Here is an 8,776-nt window from a genome sequence, read left to right on the forward strand (position 1 = left end):
GCGTTGAGAGTCTTTCAGTCATTCTGTTTTAGTTCATAACTTGTTGAAGTGCTTTGCTCAGAGAAAGACAAGAATAATTTTGCCCAATGATTTAGTACATTGTACAACATTCTACTGTAAAATCAAATAAAAACCTGAAATGCAAAATTTGTGTGAAAATCATTAACTGAATCCACAGACAAGGGTTTGAATTGTAAAAGTGAGTCAAACAATTCTTCTAAGTGTGAGATTTTCATCTGAAATTTTAGTAATGGCAGCTCTGTTGTTTATACAGTTCTGCAAAATATAAAGTCTATTGAATCAAGTAAAACACTGAACTTTTGATTAGAATCTGTCTCTTATAACTACTATTTTGGAGGTTAAAAAGTCTTCCGAAGACCGAGAGGGCAATGGAAACATCTGGATCCTTTGAGGTGTGAGATCGACTGAAACAGCCATACAATCGACTCTCCCAGCTTCACAAGAATATAGGGGATGTGTAACATCTTCTGGATAGGTAGGTGCCATCTTGGAATTGTCCATCATCCTGAATTTAGCAGTTTGGGGAATCTTTGTACTTCAAGTTTCCCATCGCAGCAGTGGCTCCTCACCCTGTGACATCATCAGCTGCCACCATTGGGAACTCTCCTGTTCTGTCATCCCCTGTACATCCTCACCACCACACCCACTGGCCCAGAGAACTGGCAACAATCCGGACACATGGGATGTAAGAGTTGGAGAAGGGATGTGAAGACTGCGTGGAAAATGGAGTTGGATGGTTGCAGTATCACTGAGACAGGGTGACTGAAAAATCAATATCAGGAAATGGGGACAGTACCTCAGGAAATGGGGAGAGATGAGGATGGATGATCTTTGTAAATTATATTAATAGAATCCCTACAGTACAGAAGGAGGCCATTTGGCCCATTGAGTGTGCACCGACCACACTCACACACAGGCCCGACTCCCTCAACCCCAAGCATTTACCCTGCTAATCCCCCTGACACGTGGGTCAATTTATCATGGCCAATCAATCTAACCTGCACTTCTTTGGACTGTGGGAGGAAACCGGAGTATCTGGAGGAAACCCATGCAGACACAGGGAGAAAGTGCAAACTCCACGCAGACAGTGACCCGAGGCCGGAATTGAATCTGGGATCTTGGCGCTGTGACGAGCAGTGCTAACCACTGTGCCACCGAGCTGCCCCTAATATTGGGAATAAACAGCATGGGTCTAGTGCAATAAGCCAAAAACATTGAAGTTCAGCCACACATTACGCTTGAAATTAAGCGCAGACATATTTTACCACCTCGCCCGCCACGGGAATCAAAGTGGGCAAGGGGCAGACCATGGAAAGGTCCTTAAACCCGGGCATGATTTTACGTTTTTTGGGACGAGTGCGGCTGTAAAGTTCCGCCCCATATTTTCATTACTTGTGGAAAATCAAACAAGAGATGCACAAATTCAGCAATCCACCCCCTACCCCCACCCCCCACCCCTCTCATCCCCACCGCCCCCCCCTCTCCCACCATTCTGAGGCAGAAACAGGGGCAGATGGTAGCGGTTGCTTGAAAACACCAGTAACTGTTGATGTGTCAGTTACAAGAAGCTATTCCTGGCATCAATAGTGTCCAACATGGTGAAGCAGGGTATGTCAGTGACATACTCACTTCCAATTTGCCTCTAATTAAAGTATTCCAGTATTCTGCCAGAAATGTTGAGGGCAGGATTTTCTGGCCTTGCTCGTCCCAAAACTGTAAAATCCCGCCCGAGGCCAATGAACCGTTCCATGGTCCTCCGCCCCTTGCCCGCTCCAATTCCCGTGGCGGGCGGAATGGTAAAATTCCAGCCAGAGAAAGTAAAACGTTGCACAGGCTGGTCATAGCTAAAAGGAATATCAATGGTGTAATGAATACAAGGCTATATATGATGTTATGATTAAACTGTCACATAGCATTAGTGATTAAATTGGTTAGTAGAGACGTGAATGTGATCTCCTATTGGTTCTGCTTGTTGATAAGCTTACAGTCTGAAGTCAGAGAAAGGAGACAGTGCAGGAGAGCAGTGGATATGTAGCAGCAGCAACCACTGGGAGCCTGGTGTACCCCAGCTACACGGAGGGGCAAGGAGTGTGTTCCACAGGATAAAAAGGCAGCTTGGTCTGCAGGCTGCCCTGCAGTCAGTATCCCTGAGCCTGGTGACTCTGTGCTGGGCTGCAGAGGGAATGGTGATGGTTACTGGGGGCATCTGCAGCAGCTGTAGATAGGGACAAATAATACAGCTGTAGGGGGGCTGAGTGTCTGAAGCTCTCACAAGGTACGGAAGGGTGGTTTACCCCTGTTCGCTGCTGTGCACACAGCCTCCAGATGGAGTAGGTGGTGGTCGATATGGGGTATGAGTGCTTCACGGTTGATCAAGTGGTGGTTTCAGGGAAAGGGTCGGAAGTTCCACCACCACAACAATGGGATCTGGTATTAATGGGACAGGACCTCCACATTGCGAGGCTCCAGGTAAATCAGAGGCGTAAGGATAGCGAGGGGAGTTCAAACTTGGTCCTGAAATACAGATGTAGCAGCATCATCCTGATGGCCCAGAAAAACAGCATTGTGCAAAAACAAACGCAAAATTGGTTCTGACTGGGAGGAGTATGAAGCAATGTGGGAGGAATGGCTCACTGGGCTATGGGGCTTCTTCTTGGGATGTACACTCACTGGCTGGTTGTTATTTGGCTCCACCAGTTAAGCAGTGAACAATGAAGTTTATTTATTAGTGTCACAAGTAGGCTTACCTTAACACTGCAATGAAGTTACTGTGAAAATCCCCTCGTTGCCAAACTCCGATGCCTGTTCGAGTCAATGCACCGAACCATGATTTATTGGCCATTAAGAACCATGTACAGAGACGCAGATTTACTTGTGTAATCTTCAGCCTCCAGATCACTCTGAGGCAAAAGCCTGCACTTCCTCACATGTTAACAGGTCTGACAGGTCACATGATCCTTCAAAGGTTCGCCCTTCAGAGGGGCAGACTACTACACCAGTGCTGCTACAGTGACCAAGATCCAGGTTGCTTTAAAAGGACAGAGGCCTCATATCCTGGGTAGCAACTTAAAGCCAGCTATTGAATTCAGCAAAGTCTCAACGTTGATTGAGTATAAGGACAGAATGCAGCCTTGGAGGGTGAAGGCAATAGTGAAGGAGGCAGAGCAGCAGAGCATTTCTGCCATCCCATCAGTGAAGGGCAGGCATGGGTTAACAATGAATGCCATTCATCAGTGGCCAAACGGATCCCACTCATAGACCATGAACAACTGAGAGGTCATTGTCATGCCCATTCAAAGACTGGAGTACAGAGCCATTTTGGTTTAATCTGTTCATTCACAACTTGTCATCGCCCCACAAGGCTCTAGATGTTACACGTCTGGCATCAGATGTTACTTATCTCTATGTGTGTGCTAGCATCTCTGGGGTAAGGCTGCATCAAGTACAATACAATCCAGACACCCGACACCTCACATCTTCCACAAGTTTCTCAATCATAGCTTCTCATTCTGCTCTCCTTAACTATTCTTGGACTGTTGGACTTTAAGTTGACAGAGTGAGCACTTTAGCAGGACATCGATGACGACACAGCTAAGATCTAATCTGAGTGAGTCGTCAGCACTTAAGGCCCAAGTGTGAATGCTGGACCCATCCTCTCAGCGATGGCTCAGCTATTCCCTCAGAAATCAGGAAGTGGCTTGGAGGGCTAGAGGAGATGTCACCTGATGATCATACTTAGCTTTGCTCCTCCTGGAGCCTGTCAGCTATGAGGGTATCACAGGCAGCATGCTCATGTTGTCCCTCAACATCCCACTGAGCTTCCTAAACCTCCTCAGCTTCATCTTCCGAGGAGGTCTCCTCCTCCAGTTCAACTTAAGACCAAAAGACCATAAGACATAGGAGCGGAAGTAAGGCCATTCGACCCATCGAGTCCACTCCACCATTCAATCATGGTTGATTTCAACTCCATTTACCCGCTCTCTCCCCATAGCCCTTAATTCCTCGAGAAATCAAGAATTTATCAATTTCTGTCTTGAAGACGCTCAACGTTTCGGCCTCCACAGCCCTCTGTGGCAATGAATTCCACAGACCTACCACCCTCTGGCTGAAGAAATTTCTCCTCATCTCTGTTCTAAAGTGACTCCCTTTTATTCTAAGGCTGTGCCCCCGCGTCCTAGTCTCCCCTGCTAATGGAAACAACTTCCCTACGTCCATCCTATCTAAGCCGTTCATTATCTTGTAAGTTTCTATTAGATCTCCCCTCAACCTCCTAAACTCCAATGAATATAATCCCACGATCCTCAGACGTTCATCGTATGTCAGGCCTACCATTCCTGGGATCATCCGTGTGAATCTCCGTTGGACTTCTGGCAGGACCTCATGTCTTTGCATCACCAGATCGTGAAGGGCAATGCAAGTATGGCAAACCCTCTCAGGGACATTTGCAGAGAGACACCTGAATGGTCCAGGCATCTGAATTGCATCTTCAGCAGCCCTATGGCCTGCTCTATGAGGGAGCGTGTGGTGGTGTGAACAGCGTTGTACCTTTCCTTGCCCAGAGTCTGAGGGCAATGCATCAGAGACATGAGCCAGTGTTTAAGTAGGTAGTCCTATCACCCAGCAACTACCACTATAGACTTTTGTCCTCTGGAAGATCCCAGTGACTGAGGATATAAGAGTCATGGCAACTCCCAGGGAACCATGCACGAATGTGCAGGATTTGCCTTCGATGGTCACACACCAACTGCATGTTGAGGGAATGCAAGCCCTTGTGGTTGGTGAACATCAAGAACTATTGCCAGGGAGCTTGTTTTGCCACATGGGTGCAGTCCATTGCATCCTGAACTCTAGGGAACCCAGAGATAGCTATGAAGCTTGTGAATCTCTAACCCTTGCTCTCCTCATCCAGAGCAAAGTTTACATCATGATGACAGTATTAGTCTCCTCCTGAATGCACCAATGTGTTGCTCACTGTGAAATGCAGCACAGGTCTCCAGTTGGTCCCTGGAAAGACCCAGAGGAAAAGAAATTACGTGCTACCATCCCTTCAGGGCCCCTGGCAGGGGGAATGCTCCAAACCCACATGGTGTCAGGACTTCTCAGAGCATGTGACCAATGTGGTGGACAGATCTCCGGACAATCATAGCCTTGCCCTGCACTGCCTCTCACTCACTGCCTCAAGGAGACCCGTCGATGGCGGACCCTCGGTGTGGTGGGTCATCTTCACTGTCTCTGCTCCTCAGCCTCCTATTGATGCTCAGGCACCCCCTGGCCTTGAGGTAGGGGGAGTGCCTCCTGCTGGAGCTTTGTGTGCAGACGCCTTTCATTTCTTTGCCTCCTGCCTCGAATGAGGATACATAGAAAATCTCCCTGGACCACTGAATCCATTCTCGCTTACTGAAAAATGATATGGAAGACCAGAATGGGTAAGGGTGCTGAGTACAAAGGTGTGAACAAGAGACCTATGGGACAGATGGAACATCTAAGTTTAGATTGGATTGTTCCTCATGCTACTTTACCCCTGGGACTCCAGCACACATGTAGAGTGAGTCATATTCCATTCCACAGGTGTGACATCTGGAGTGTTGTGGGGGCCGGGGGGTGCGGGGGTTGGGGGGGGGGGTGAGAACTTAATGGGCCGAGTTTACCGAATCGGGACTAAGGGCCGGGCGCGGCTGTAAATCAGATCCGCGCTCCAGTGCCCCCATACGCCTTTTTTCTACGTGTGTCTAGTGGGCGGGGCCCTAGTGCATTTGCATCTGTCGGAGTGCCGACCTGTGCATGCGCAGTTCAGAAAGAATCTGACAGAACGCGCCCGGGCACAACACAAAAAGCAGAGATCGGAGAGAGCCTCTCTGCCGTTCATCCCCTGGTAGGGGGGGGGGGGGGGGGGTGGGGCGGGGGGCGGGCGGGGTGGAGGGGGAGGGAGGGTGGGGTGGGAGGAGGGGAGGGGGTGTGACTTATCATCCCCTGGGGGTGGTGGGAGGGGAGGGGGTGTGACGTCTCATTCCTGGAGGGGCGGAGAGGGGGAGAGACGGATCATCCCCTGGGGGGGGGAGAGGGGGCTGGGGGGTGCATGGAGAGGGGGTGTAACGTCTCATTCCCTGGGCGGGGGGGGGGGGGGGGGGGGGGGGGCGGGGGGAGGCGGCGGGCATGGAGAGGGGGTGTGATGTCTCATCCTCTGGTCGGGGGAATTCCGCTGCCTGTCTGCGGCTGATCCCTCCTGGCACCATCACTGGTACACTACCAGCCACAGATTACTCTTCCCTGCAGGTGCGAGAGAGCGGGAGAGATGGCTGTGGCTGGTAGTGAACCAGTCAATGATCCGTCGCACCACCTCTCCTCCCCCCAGGGGATGGTCCGTCACACCCCCTCCCCCCGCCAAGGGATGATAAGTCATACCCCCCTCCCCTCCCACCCACCCCCACCCCCCCGCGCCAAGAGGGTGATGTGGACCCGCCCCCTCTCTTCATGGCACCCCCCCCTCCCCTCCCCACCAGAGTTCCAACTGGGCCCCCCCCCCCTTCTTCCTCCGGCAGACGCCAGCGGACCTGTGTGAAGCCCGGTCACTTCAGCCGTGGCTCGAAGTCAGTGTCCAGGAACCTGCTGCAGGCTGTCGAAGGACTGAAGGTGAGCGGGAAGGATGGTGGAGGGAGACCACGATTGAGGTAGGTTAGGGGTGTGCTCTGCCGGGGGGGGCCTGCCTCCCAGAGGGGTCCGATCCCGGGGGGGGCGGGGGGGTGGTCTGCCGGGGTGGTTAGAGGGGGTGTCTGCGAAGGGTGGGCCTCGGCGATTCCCCTGCCAAATAAAAGTACAAGTTGGACTTTTATTTGTCAGGTCGGTAAAGGCGCAGACGCGAATTGGGCCGAACGCTGGTAAAGGGGGAATTGATGGTAAAGTTGGGCGCGCGCTTCATTAAGTCGGTTTAAATGCATGCGAATCAGTCGTTGGTAAAGGCGCAATCCGCTTGGAATCGGGTGTGGATCGCGGCATAGGCCCGACACCCAACTTTACCGCCATTTCGCACCCGAAAACGGGTGCAAAGTTTTGGTAAAATCGGGCCCTAAATGTTTGAACCAATGTGGCTCTGAACTCTACTCATTCACTTAGCATAACTAGAAGCATTGTTTGCTCATGATGAATGAATGGAATTCATTGAGGCACTGACAATTGGCATCAATTGTTAACCCGTGACTCCCCTTCACTGATAGGATGGCAGAATTGATGCAGCTGTGCTCCTTCACCAAAGCTTTCACTCTCCAAGGCTGCAGTCACTCTTACACTATGTAGCTTTTCAAAATTTGACATGAGGCTATTGAGTTGTGCCAATCCCTTTCAAAATGCCAATTTTCAAATCTGGCTTTCTCTTGCACCCTGGGCAATGGGCTCTGAGTCCTGTGTAACTGACCTGAACCCTGTTCACTGTAGTGGCACCAACAAGTGGCTATGCATTGCAAGAAGGAGCCTCAGAGCCCAGCTTAGTCCTCCCACATTTCATCAGATCCGACCCCCCCCCAGATAGAAATGATCTTACTTTTGATTTTTGATGATGTCATTTTAACTGAATGTCAACATGGTGGTGCTGCACAGAACAAAATTCAACCCTCCCTCCCTCACTGTCTGCGTGCCTCTGATTTACCTGGAACCTCACAACATGTCGGCACAGATACCACCTGTTATTCTCCAGCCTCTCCAGTGAGACTGGATCCTGTCTTTACAGAAGTGAACATTGACACACTCCCCCGGAGCCCGTCAGCTGCCTCACGTGGACGTGGACCCACCCCACCTGGGGCTGTGTGCACCGTCACTTACAGGGGTTCCCCCCACCAAGGGAACTTCATACACCACCACCCCCCCCGCCCCATATTGTGTGTTCCCTATCCACAGGCTGCAGATGCCGCCTGTGACCATCACCATACCCTCTGCAGCCCAATACAGAGTCTGCCACACTCAGGGATATCGACTGATGAGAGCTCTGCACACCAAGCTGTACATGTTTCTTGTGGAGCACACAACCCTTGTCCCTCCCTGCAGCTCGGGTACACAATGCTTCCAATGATTGCTCTGCTGCATGCCCGCTGCTCTTCTGCGCTGTCTCCTCTCTCTGATTTCAGACTGTGAGATCCTCATACCTCCTGGGCTGCCTGTATTCTGTGACTCCTTTCCATTTTGCAGTGGAACCTCTGCACTCTCTGACTCCTGTCTGCCAGCCCCTGAACTTAAATGGGAACCTTAGCATAGTTCCCATTTCCATTGAGGACAATGCACAACGTTAACCTTCACAAACCACTGCAGCCCCGCTATGATTAGTATTCTTGTGAACCATCCCTTCCTTATGTGCTGTAGTAACAGGCCCCACCCCATAATCTGCAGCCTTTTTTCATCCTCTTCCAGAATATATGTGCTGACCCTTAGAGCCCCATGTTTGTCTGTGCTTCGTGCAGCCTTGTCAGGTTGCAGCTTCCTTCCCCTCAGTCTTCCTCCTGCCTTCGACTGTTCATCCTCATCCACCTACTTGCCCCACTGCCTCTCACTGTGAGTCCCTGCGCTTATCCCACCCGCTTCCTTGCACAATCGCCCTTCCACATTGCCCCACTTGTCTTCTTTCATCAACCCCAATTCCCTGCCTACTTCAAAACCCAACCCTTTGGACCTATGTTGTGGTGGCTGCATGAGTCCCAAGGCACAGTGCTGTCCAGATAGACACTGGTTGTGGTACTGGGGGAAGGAAACCCCTGTATTCTCTCACCCCAGG

Source organism: Mustelus asterias, chromosome 1 (genome assembly GCF_964213995.1).
Source record: "Mustelus asterias chromosome 1, sMusAst1.hap1.1, whole genome shotgun sequence".
NCBI lineage: Eukaryota > Metazoa > Chordata > Chondrichthyes > Carcharhiniformes > Triakidae > Mustelus > Mustelus asterias.